At 32.8% G+C, this 13,187-nt stretch overlaps 1 protein-coding gene across 1 annotated transcript in view; it reads left to right on the top strand.

The window, feature by feature from the left end:
• The window catches only part of STPG2 (sperm tail PG-rich repeat containing 2), a 316,895-nt gene that overhangs the window by 232,078 nt on the left and 71,630 nt on the right, over positions 1 to 13,187 (top strand). The gene's annotated exons all lie outside the window — the stretch shown is intronic.

Here is a 13,187-nt window from a genome sequence, read left to right as displayed (position 1 = left end):
TTTCTATTAGGGAAAAACCCAAAATTCTTAATATGCTAGAGTCATTAGAGGAGAAAGGCAATTTACTATGACTTGTAAGATCAATCATATACAAGATACACATCGTGTTATTCTCATGAAATTATTTTAATTTTTCTCAAGTATCAAGAAAACATCCATGTAAAAAGATAAACATTTATTTGGGGCGGGTTAAAATTCCAAAAGCAATTTTGATTTTTAAAATTGGGATTAATTCAGCTACTAGTAATAGTGTTCTTAGACTAAAGAATGAGTGCAATAGCTTTCCTTAGTAATGAGGATAAATCAGTTAAATGTGTTATTTCACACAGGAAAACTAGATAGAAAATAGGAACGATAGTTTTCAACAGTAATTTTGAAACGTATTGCTAGTAAACAACCAAACTGTTGTAATGACTCTTTATGAGAATATGAAGAGAAAAACAAATGAAACAGAATGGAGAAACTCGTTCAAGAGTTTCTGATGAAAAACTCATCAGCAAATGAGAATACTGAGAGCCTGTGATCCATAGAGGCTTGCTTTGTTTCTCATTGCCTTTCAAGAATCAAGTATATTGCCCAGTTAAAGGTCTGTGGTAAGTCAAAATGTAACTTTTCTTACTTTCTTTTTCTTCTCTTGAGTTACTATACTCTTGCTGATTTTGTCAGGTTTTAGCTTTGTTATGAAATAGAATGCACACACTTTTAGTGTGTCCCTGACCACACTCAATATGTGGTCACCCAGAAGGAGTGCAGGGAAATTAATTGTTTCAAGTTCTGGTACTATCACGGTCACCATCACCAAGCACAATCAAAAAATAAATAAATATCCATTTCAGGGTTTCTTGAAGTAAATTATGCTGAACTTCGTATTTTCTGAAGAATATTTTTTTTCTCTCTGGCTTTACTGTTCTCTCCATAAAAATTACTGTGGTTGGAAGGCATAGGAGTTTCAGTTAGGTGCGAGGATTGGCACCGCAACTTTTCATCATTTCAGTACTTGGCCTAAGGCAGTAAATTCACTAATTGTTATATTAGTTTCTATTTTACAAAATTCAGAAAATATTTGTCACCTACTTGGCTCTCATGAGAATATTAAAGATTAATAAGACTGTATTTCAAAGTCATTTTCAAAAGCTCTGAAGCTCCTTAGAAGTATAAAATCTTATTATAATATGAAACACATTTCTTCTTGTTGTCAGGCCAACACTAGCTTCTGAAAGAATTTGGGAGAGAGGAATATCTTCATTATGAAGAGAGTTACTATTTGGAAGTCAAAGACATAGTGACTGTCAAAGTCACTGCACAACTGTGGAGTAGCCAGCTTGCTAAGCAAAAAGAGTTTATTACACTGGTTGAACTAATAATCCATGGTTTGCCATCCTGCATCTTAAAAGTAGCATATAATTCAAAGAAATGATAGCAGAAATCCCACATGCGTCTATAATAAATACATTAGAAAAAAGTGGATTTCTGAAGGTACTACCTGATACTCTGAGGTATAAAATTTGATTTCCTCTGACATGTGCAGATATTGTAGTAATTAGAATTGTTCATATTTTTAAATTTAATCTACTGTTTAAGGTATACCATCCAAAACATGTCTTGAATCTAGATTCAATAGGTGACCAGGGCCAATTCAATTAATATCTGTGCTTCATTCTGGTAATTGAAAATTAACTTCCATTTGTCCTAATTCTCTTACACTGATCCAATCAAGGAAAAGATATTCAGGTGTGATATTATCAACTCTAAACAGATTCCTCATTTTTTATTGATTTTTACTTAGGCTAGGTTTTTTATTAATGAATATGACAAAGAATTCTTGCTTCTTTTTAGTATATACATAGTAATATGGTTTTCTGTTCTAAAGTGAGAATAGCCCATTTCTGTTTATAATTCTTAATACTGTCTAACCTTTGCTGGGAATATCATCTAACTTAGTATGTTAAGTCTTGTGATTTTTAAAAAAAAATCATTGTTATATAATCAAAAGATACAGGGATAATAGTTCTGTTGGTTATATGCTTTGTGTCAATTTTTATCCTATGAATGATATCCTTTCATATCCTATCTTAGAATTAAATTAAGAGAGAAGTGTTTTTTCAAGAAACAACAGGTGTTGGTGAGGATATGGAGAAAGGGGAACCCTCTTACACTATTAATGGGAATGCAGACTGATGCAGCCATTCTGGAAAATAGCATGGAGATTCCTCAAAAAGTCAAAAACATAACTACACTACAATCCAGCAATTGCATTACTAGGTATTTACCCAAAGAATACAAAAACGCTAATTCAAAGGGATACATGCACCCGATGTTTATAGCAATGTTATTTATAATCGCCAAATTATGGAAAGAGTCCAAATGTCCATTGACTGATGAATGGATAAAGAAACTGTGTGTATACACACACACACACACACACATACACACACACAGAGTGGAATATTAGCCATAAAAAAGAATGAAATCTTGCCATTTGCCATGGATGTGGATGGAGCTAGAGTATTATGCTAAGTGAAATGAGCCAGTCAGAGAAAGGCTTTTGATATGATTTCACTCATATGTGGAGTTTAAGAAACAATCATAGGGGAAAAAAAGAAAGATGAAAACCAAGGAACATACTCTTAACCATAGAGAGCAAATTGATGGTTACCAGAGGGAAGATGGGTGGGAGATGGGTTAAATAGGTGATGGGGATTAAGGAGAGCACCTGTCAGTGATGAGCTCCAGGTGATGTATGTAAGTGTTGAATCACTAAATTTCACACCTAAAACTAATATTATATTGTATGTTAACTAACTTGAATTTAAATAAAAACTTAAAAAAAGGATTTTTAATCATATTATTAGTCATTTAAACATTGGTAATTTTATTTTACCTTAATACTAGTGGGAAGGACCTTTTTGGGTTGTACATCAAATATTTTATAAGTCAGATAAAATTATTTTGTGTTGTTATGTGTGTATATATATATATACATACAAATAAAACTATAAAATGGAATCAATTTATACAGCATGATAGGCATATTCATTCCTTGAGTCATGACATTACTAAAAATTCAGTAGTTTGCCTTATAGAACTTAATGTATATTTTTATCTTTCTACCTATAAATAGAATAATTGGAAAATTAAAATTGATTACTGGATATTTTACATTTGTAGTTAAAGTGTTAAGAAATGAGGTTGTAAATGATATATTATGAGTTATGAGTTTGGTTGATAAATGAATAATAGTCTTATGGGATTTATCAGCTTAAAAGGCATTCGTTCAATTGATCAACATTTTATGGTGATATATTTGTTTCAAAATATTTTAGAACTTTTATTAACAGCATGGAAGTAGTTTTGTTTTATTCATAAATGAAGTCTTTTCTTTGCATATATTTAAGAAAGATAAAATTCATTTTCATTAGTCTAAATTAAAGAGGGAAATAGTATATTTGCAGTCAGTTTAGACCATTAAATGTTGTGTAGCCAGTGAAAACACATTAGAAAAATTTAATGAAGAGATTATTAAATGAGGTGCATCACATTATAAAGCAATATACTCTTACTGCACCAAGTTTTAATTCACAGATATGTAAATGATTTTGTGATTGATCCAGCTCAGGTAAAGTAAAATTTTTGTTAAGTGGAAGAGGGCTTAAACATTACTTTATTGCTCATATTGACCTGGTTTTGGACATTGAGAGGAGGGAAATACTCAGCAAATTTAAAAAGAAAGTGAATGAAAATATCGAGTGTGGAAAACCGAGGGCTCTCATACAATGTGGTGGAAATATGAGTTGATATCAGTGATTCTCAAGGGCAGGCTGGCAGAATGTTTCAAATATGTATGCCATTTAACCCCAAAATCCTACTTCTGGGATTACCCTAGGGAAATAATTAACGCTATGCCCCAAATTTAAGCATTAAGGAAATTCGCCAAAGAACACTAGTAATGAAAACTTTAAAATGTCCTAAATGAAAGAAAAATGTGGTCTAGTTAATTCTCATACATCAAATGGATAGAGTCCTATGAAAATTTTTAACATGGTATATATATTTAAATCTGGTAAAAAGATAAGATTCATTTGGTTAATCATTTAACAAATACTCACTGAGCGTCATTTAACAAATATGCACTGAGTGTCTCTTTTGTATTCACCACTATTCCAGGGCCTTGAACAAAATATAAACGTTGTTTCATAGAGCTTAATTTGAGGTATAAGAGACATTTAATGGATTAGACATTTAATAGAAGAAATATATCAATAGATTGAAACATGAAAGAAAGCAAAGAAAAAATAGAGAAAAGAAGAAAAAAGAATGAATACCAGGTGGTTATAAATGCTATGAAGAAAAATAAGAGAGAGAAGGAAGACTGGAGTTCAGGATGGGTTGCACATAGTTTCAAAGAATGTTATTAGAGAAGGCCTCATTGAAAAAATAATATATAAGTATAAATCCTTCGATTTGTTAAAGATTTTGTTTTGCTTTTCAGTTTTTTAATTGTTTTCTCTAAATGAATGTACATTGCTTTATAGTAAGTAAAAATTATTTTAAGATTTTTAAATGAAGAAAAACAATTGAATTTTAAAGCATCATTTTTATTAAAATCAAATATTTAAATGAATGGAAGATGCCACAACATGTGTGGCATATAAAACAATATTTGAAGGCTGAACATAAGAGGTACTGAGACTTACTTTACGTAGAAAGTATAGATCATTTCTCATGAAAATAACATTGTGATTTCTGCATCACATTCCCACAGGAATTTATTTCAGGAAACAAATATAATTTATCTTGGAAGTTAATTGAACATATACCATGTAGGTAGTTTTGTTCACTTTTTCAATAAACATAAGTAATACCTTTGATATAAAATCAGTGTAGTGTGAAAACTAATTATTTATTCTATTTTCTCAGTGGCTTGTAATATTATAGCCTCAGAAGTGCTATAGAGTTTATCAAAATGGAGTTTATCTCTCTTGCTGGGTACTGTTATCCTAGTGCAGTAAATACATAATTTTTGTTGTTTTTCTGTAGCTTACAGAAATGCTTTTGGTATGTTAAAATGCAAGGTAATTTTGAGTATAGGCAAAAATAGATCGGATCAGTTTTGAGGATTTGTTGATTCTATATCTTTATTAAAAATGATGGATGAGTGGTTCAGTCAGTTGACTGACCTTAGTCGGGTTCCATGCTGAGTGTGGGGCCTGCTTGAGATTCTCTCTCTCCCTCTCCCCCCTGCCCTCCCCCCCAAAAATGATGGAAATGTTATTATTGAAAATGAACTAATTTTATTAGTTTCAATCTCAATTTCATTTTATTGGGTACTTTATATACATTTCAAGTAAATTCTCCTTATTTATACATAATTTGCAAATGATCATATTTATTTTGAAGATTTTATTTATTTATTTATTTATTTATTTATTTATTTATTTGAGAGAGAGAGAGAGAGAGAGCGCTGAGCAGGGAGCCTGACTGGGGGCTCAATCCCAGGACCCTGAGATCATGACTTGAGCTAAAGGCAGAGGCTTAGCTGACTGAGCCACCCAGGTGCCCCTCATATTTATTAATAGGCATATATTAGAGGCAGAATTATCCTATGCATAGTATATTGAGTTTTTGGAGTTATTCACTTTTTGAATACTAAGGAATCTTGAAGACTATGGGAAAAATTTCATTTGAGAAGGAGAGAATAAGTATGCAGGGGGCACGGGTAGGAAAGAACTGGTACACAATATTGTAGAACATAAAGGATAATAGAATCAAAATCTGACGTAGAGTTATAGCCTTAAAGTAGAAAATGGTGTAAAGGTGTAAAGAATTGATGATATATGTATTTTACATAGACAAGGAGAGCTTATCTCAAACATTTTGTGGTTATAACTTTATATAATGGAGTGAGTTATAAATTGATAAAACAAAGAGGCCACACATTTAAAAAATAATTATATTAGCTTGGATCTAAGAGGGATAGACACAGTATATAAAATAAAAAGAGGTTTTTGGACTTTCAAATTTCTATAGGTAGGCTGAAAAACCACCTAGTTGCAAACATGGGCTACTTTTCATGGAAAAAGAATGACTTAAGAGAATAGAACTAGAAACCCACAGAATGGAGTCATGAAACATATTGAACAACTCCTAGGAATTAGGACTGGACCCTTATCTAGGAACTGGCAACATGTACTCTACTGAATTTGAAATGCCATGAGCCTATGACTGCTATGTCCTTCCTATTTTTCTCCCTTTGGATAGCTGTGTTGATAGCCTTTATCTTATGTCTGTTCTACCATTAGTCTATAGGATATCTGTGGGGCAGTAAGTTGTCTCTTTAGTTCAGGGCCTTTAGATCAAGAATGGTATTCAAAGAGTTGTACAGAGGAATTAAATCAGAGGAGTCTCATCCCATTTGAACCAGAATTCGATGACAAGATTCTGAACTTCAAGTTAATGCCATAATGGGATGAAATTTGGGAGCCTTCACAGTAGGGTTGCTTGTATTTTACATAAGGGAGATGTGAAATATAGCCAGAGAATGGACTATGGAAGTTTGTGTTTTCCAAAGTTTTTGCCACAATATATTTAATCCTGTATGTTCTTCACACAGTGCAGAATTAACACTGCTCTCATTGAGTACTTGAAGTTTATTTCTAGTTCCCTGGTGGACCTTTGGTATTGCTTCTATAAAGTGTGGCAAAAGAGTTGCTATGTGCCTGTTGAGGCTAAATCGTAAAAACTTCACGCACTTTTGGATGGTCCTCTCAGAATGCCTACTCTTGAAACTAGCCATTCTACCAGTGCACAAACCAAGCAACCCAGGAGAGGTCCATAAGAGGAAGTGAGGCTCCTAGGCCTAGCTGCCAGCCAACATCCAGCATGGACTAACCAGTCTTATAAGTGAGTGGGAGTGGAAGCAGAACCTCTGGTCCCCAGTCAGGCTGCCCCAGCTGACACCCTGTACTGATGAGATGAGCCTTTTCTTCTGAGTCATGCCTAAAATGTAGATTTTTGAGCAAAATAAATAATTAGTGTTGTTTGAAGCCACTGGTATTGAGGGGTAGATTTTTATGCAGCATTAGATAATTAGAACAATTTCTAAGCAGAGAAAGACAAATGAAGGCAGATAAAGTTAGTGCTAAGTAAAATATGGAATAATTGGACTGGTTGGCAAGACAAGGCTTCAGTATAGGTCTCAAAGGTGATGTGATCCAAGAATAGGAAGTTGATATTCTATGTAATTATTAAGTTGAAGATGTATTCATTCCTATAATTGAAGTTGAATCAAGAGTAAGGTTAAGTCCAGGATTAGAAAGGCTATTAACAATAATATTAAGCTATCTAAGAAATATTTGATAGGGTAATGTAATAAGATGATCCACATTCTGAAATCATATAAGAAGGTGGGAGAGAACATTAGAGTTGGGTAGATAATAGCCAGACAGAGGAAAATTGCTCAATTTAGATAAATTAATGATTAAAATCTACATGTTGTATTTGAGTGAAAGTTTTAAGTTTTCAAAGCATTTCACATACATTACCAGATTATCACAACTAGCTTATGAGTTAATGATCACTGTCTTTATAAGGAAGAAAATGGAAAGTCAGGTAACTAAAAAGAAAAAAAAATTTGCTCATATTAATACAGATTGAAAATAGTAAACAGGAATAAGACCCAGATGGTTCATTTTTTTTGTTCATTCATTCATTCTTTATAAAAAATACTTCTTGAGCACATACTATGTTTCAGGCACTGCTACTCAATCCTTGTCATCAAATATCTTATATCTAGCAAGGGAGAAAAATGTCCACCAGTAATTATAATAAAAATCAATTATTAGTGTCTCCTACATTACAACTGTTTCCAAAATCGTGTATAAATTTATTGGCAAGTGGATGAATTAATGTTATTTGAGAGTGAAAGTCCAAGGTTGGTAAAAATTTGAATTATATTATTTTCTTCAAATTAAATCAATGGAAGGAAATAAAAAGCTAAGTACAGTAATATCTATATTGTAGAAAGACATTGGAAATAAACTGTCTGCTAATGATAGACTATTTGAAATAATACACAGAAGTCAATGGAATATTATTTGATGATGAAGAATCATAGCATTTTCTACTGCAGTGCATGTTCCTTTAGTGTGAATTAGCTCATATAATATTTTATTTAAGAATAGGGCAAAGAAATCAGTAAAACTCAGAAATTGTCTTGGCTCAAATGCAGTTATGTTTTGAGGCAACAAGTATCAAACTTTCTTATAATTAAAGAGAAAGACTTAACTATATATGAAGAACTTAGAGAAAATAAGCCAAAAATTACATAATTGTGCCTTCTTAGTGTTGATTGTTACTGATCTGTTACACTTTTCATCATGTTAAGATTTTGAGGAAGCTAAAAGAACAGATAAAGAGGTTGCAAAGACATTTCTCTTTGTATTAAAAAACGAAACCAACCACGTACCCCCTCACAAAACAAAACAAAACAAACAAAAAACCCCAAAACAAAACAAAGCCTCACAACAAAAATCCTTGATTCATGAAGTCTTCATCTCAGGTCAGATTTTTATTATTTTTTTTTCAGACTTTTGTTATTGATGAAACTTGTTTTTATTAGGAGTGAATGCCCTCAAGGACCTAGTCCTTGCGAAATAAAGAAGCCTAATCTCTAAAGGCTGCAAAGAATGGGATGACACTGATGCCAAGTGTAGATTTAACTTTACTCTTTTTTATTTTTAAAGATTTTATTTATTTATTTGAGAGAGAGCAGAGTGAGAGAGAGCACAAGCAGGGGGAGGGGCAGAGGGAGAGGGAGAAGCAGACTCCCCACTGAGCAGGGAGTCTGAGGGGCTCAATCCCAGGACCCTGAGATCATGACCTGAGCCAAAGCCTCGGAAAACTGTTAGTGCACAGGTTTCTAAGTTCTTTTTTGTGTGTGGTAAAATACACATAACATAAAATCGATCATCTTAACCATTTTTAAAATTTTATTTATTTATTTATTTATCTATCTATCTTTAAGATTTTATTTATTCATTTTAAAAGGAGAGAGCACATGAGCAGGGGGAGGGCCAGAGGGAGAAGCAGACTCTGTGCTGAGTGTGGAGCCCGACCCAGGGCTCAATCTCAGGACCCTGAGATCATGACTGGAATCCAAACCAAGAGTCCGACACTTAACCAACTGATGAAACCAGGTGCCTCATTAACCATTTTAAAAAAATATTTATTTATTGGGGCGCCTGGGTGGCTCAGTCATTAAGCGTCTGCCTTCGGCTCAGGTCATGGTCCCAGGGTCCTGGGATCGAGCCCCGCATCAGGCTCCCTGCTTCGCGGGAGTCTACTTCTCTTTCTCCCACTCCCCCCCGCTTATGTTCCCTCTCTCGCTGTGTCTCTCTCTGTCAAATAAATAAATAAAATCTTTAAAAAATATATTTATTTATTTGAGAAGATAGCATGAGTGGAAGGGGCAAAGGGAGAGGGAGAGAGAATTTCAAGCAGATTGCATGCGGAACACAGAGCCAGATGGGGGGCTTTATCCCACAACCCTGAGATCATGACCTGAGCTGAAACCAAGAGTTTGAGGATTAACTGACTGTGCCACCCAGGTACCCTGATCATCTTAACCATTGTTAAATGTGCAGTTCAGTGGTATTAAATACATTCATAATGTTCTGCAACCATTACCACCATCCATACTCAGAACTCTTTTCATCTTGTAAAATTTAAACATGAAAAATATGTTTCTGTCAGATATAATATTCTTTTCAAGCAAGCCATGTCTACTTTTGTAGAACCAATCCTCTTTGGAAATGCTACACAACTGTTCCAATATTAAATTAGAATTCAGACACTTGGAACACAGAAAAACAATTCTTTTTGTAGTAGAAAATATAATAAAAGTTTTTAAATAGTTCAGTGTAGGATTATTATATAAAGTTATATAAAATGTATCTAGACAATGCTATAAATTTATTAAAAGTCAACACTATGTTATGATAGTTTTATATGGTAGCTTTACAGAAAGATTATATTATCCAATTTGTTATACTTAAACTGCATTTCAATTAAAACACTTAACAATTTCCTTTTTCTTTTTGAAATATTTTGAAACCCATTAGTGTGTCAGTGACTTGGCATTGCTCTCTAATTGCAATAGAGATCAAGTGATAAAAATTGATTTTTTTGTGCCTTACTTTGAAGAGTCAGCATTGGTTACCTGAATACATTACAATTCCTTTAAAACATTATTCTCATGTTTTTAAAAGTTTTAATTTCTGAGTTTAAGATTATATGTGCAGTTTTTCTTCACTACAGAATGATTTGCATTTTGAGGAAATGTAATGAAATGTGGAATTCTAAGAAATGTTACAATATTAAAAATATATTTTAAAAGTCTACTTTTTATACATAAAGCTGAATTATACCAACATAGGTTCAGTGTGTCCATCTCTACCCATTTTGGGTATCATGTAATTTTGATTATAAATATATTACAAAGCAATAATGGAAATAACAAATTTATATTTCCAGGAGACAATGAAACCTTGTGGCCTTACCTACTAATAAAAAATTATTACATTAAAAATATTATAGAAAAGTACACAAATTATTAGTTTATATCTCAGTGCATTTTCATAAATTGAACTGCCCATGTAAACATTATTAAATGAAGAAACAGAACATTACAAGCATCCTTAACCCCTCCCCTAACTCTGTCCTAGTCACTAACCATTATTCTGGCTTCTGTCATCTTTGCTGTATTTTCACTATTTTCAATTTGTGTAAAGTGAGTAATGAGGTGTATTTTGTGTATGGCTTCTTTCACTCACCCTTACAATTTGTGGCCTATAAACAATGTTGTTTCAGGTGGCAATCATTAGTTTATTCTCAACATAAGAATGTGTCACAGGGGCACCTGGCTGGCTCAGTCAGTTAAGTGTCTGAGTCTTGGTTTCAGCTCAGGTCATGGTCTCATTGGTCATGGGATGGAGCCCCAAGTCAGGCTCTATGCTCAGCAGGGAATCTGCTTGAGATTCTCTCCTTCCTCTGCCCTTCCTCCACTCTTATGTTCCCTCTTTCTCTCTCTTTCTCTAAAAATAAATATTAAAAAAAAGAATGTATCACAATTTCTTTATCCATCTTATCGTACTACTGATGGAAATTTGGGTTATTTCCAATTTAGTGCTTTTATGAGTACTGTTAATAGTGAATGTTGTACATATATTTTTGGTGCATATAAATATACATTTCTCTTGATTTATATGCCTAGGAGTGGAGTGTCTGGGTCATAGAGTCTGGTGGATGTTCAGTTTTATTAGGTCTTGCCCAACAGTTTTTCCAAGTGACTGGAATTATATTCCCACCAGTAATGTGTGAGATTTGCAATTGCTCCACTATCTCACCAACGTATGGTGTTGTCAGTCTTTTTCATTTTAGCCATTCTGGTTTAGGAGTATTTCATTGAGGTTTTATTATGCATTTTCCTGATGACTAATGAAGTTTAATACTTTTTCATATGTTCTTTGGTCATTTGGATATTTTTTTTGAGAGTCCCTTTTCATGTCTCTTTTCTATTCATCTATTAGATTATTTTTATTATTGATTAGTAGTTCTTAATATATTATGGTTATATTTGGTAGTTATACATACTGTAAATACTATCTCCTCTGTGATTCATTTTTTAGTTTCTTAATGATTTCTATTAATAAACATAACTTCTCAATTTTAATATTGAATTTATTAATCGTTTCCTTAAAGTCACTGCTTTTACATCTTGTTTAAAAATTATATCCCTATCATAGTTCTTAAATAATTTTGTAGACATTTTATTGCTTTGTTTTTCACGATTAGATCTCTAATATCATCTCAACGATTGTTCCAGTTCCACATCACATATATTTGTGAATGAGGTTATCCTGTAATAATCCTTTCTTGAATTTTCCTCATCAGTCATTGTTGCCAGATTTTGTTTGTTCCGTCTAGCTTCAAGAAAAAAGATTTGGAAAGTTTTTAATTAGGTATTGCTCTATTTGTAAATAGATAGTTTCAAAATCTCACTGGCTTATAGCAATAGCATTTATTTATTTTTTGCCTCTTCCTTTTGCTTACAGTATTTTCAGTATCATTCAGTTCTGAATTTATACTAACTTACATTATCATATGTACTTTGACCTATGTTATTTAAAACTATATTTAAATTTTTCAGATGTTTATAACCTTATTAAAATAGTTTTTTTTAATAATTATTAACTAAGTTGTAAATTTTGTAGTCAAGAAATGTTAATTACATACTGTCCAGTTTTTGAAATCTCTTAAGACTTGTTTTATAGCCTAATACATAGTATTTTAGTAAATATTTCTCTTACACTTGAAATGTGTATTTGTCAGTATTTGCATATAATGCTATAGATGTCAGCTAGATCAAGCTTATTAATTGAATTTTTCATATCTTCTCTATCTTGCTTAATATATTAATTACTTTGAGTGGTATGTCAAAAAACCCCACTATAATGATGTATTTTACAATTACTCCTCATGGTCTGTTTAATTTTAACTTAATTTTTGAACAATACTGTTATAGGTGACTACATATTAGAGCTTTCTGTTGAACTGAACATTTTATCATATTATAATGCCCCTCTTTATCTCTACTAATACTTCTTAGCTATATCAGCCTTTTGTTGTTGTTAGAATTTGTCTGGCATATCTGGGGCGCCTGGGTGGCTCAGTCGTTAAGCATCTGCCTTCAGCTCAGGTCATGGTCCCAGGGTCCTGGGATCGAGCCCCACATCGGGCTCCCCGCTCAGCGGGAAGCCTGCTTCTCTCTCTCCCACTCCCCCTGATTGTGTTCCCTCTCTCGCTGTGTCTCTATCAAATAAATAAATAAAATCTTTAAAAAAAAAAAAAAAGAATTTGTCTGGCATATCATTCTTCATCTTTTTACTTTCAACTATTCTCTCTGACTATATGTTTTTAGTGGGTCCCCTTTGTTACTAACATATTCAGGAATAGGTGGATTTTGTTTTTATAACCAGGTTACAAAATCTCTATTTTCTGTTGTTCTCTACTTTTCTGTATTTCTTTATTTCTTGCCTTTTTAAAAAAAATGACTCAGGGCCTCCCCACCATCCTCTACCACAACCCGCTTTCATCTGTTTGCTCTACTGGTTTGGAATCTATATACTCTT

Source organism: Phoca vitulina, unplaced genomic scaffold (genome assembly GCF_004348235.1).
Source record: "Phoca vitulina isolate PV1807 unplaced genomic scaffold, GSC_HSeal_1.0 scaffold3, whole genome shotgun sequence".
NCBI lineage: Eukaryota > Metazoa > Chordata > Mammalia > Carnivora > Phocidae > Phoca > Phoca vitulina.
This window is presented reverse-complemented; position numbering and strand designations above follow the sequence as displayed.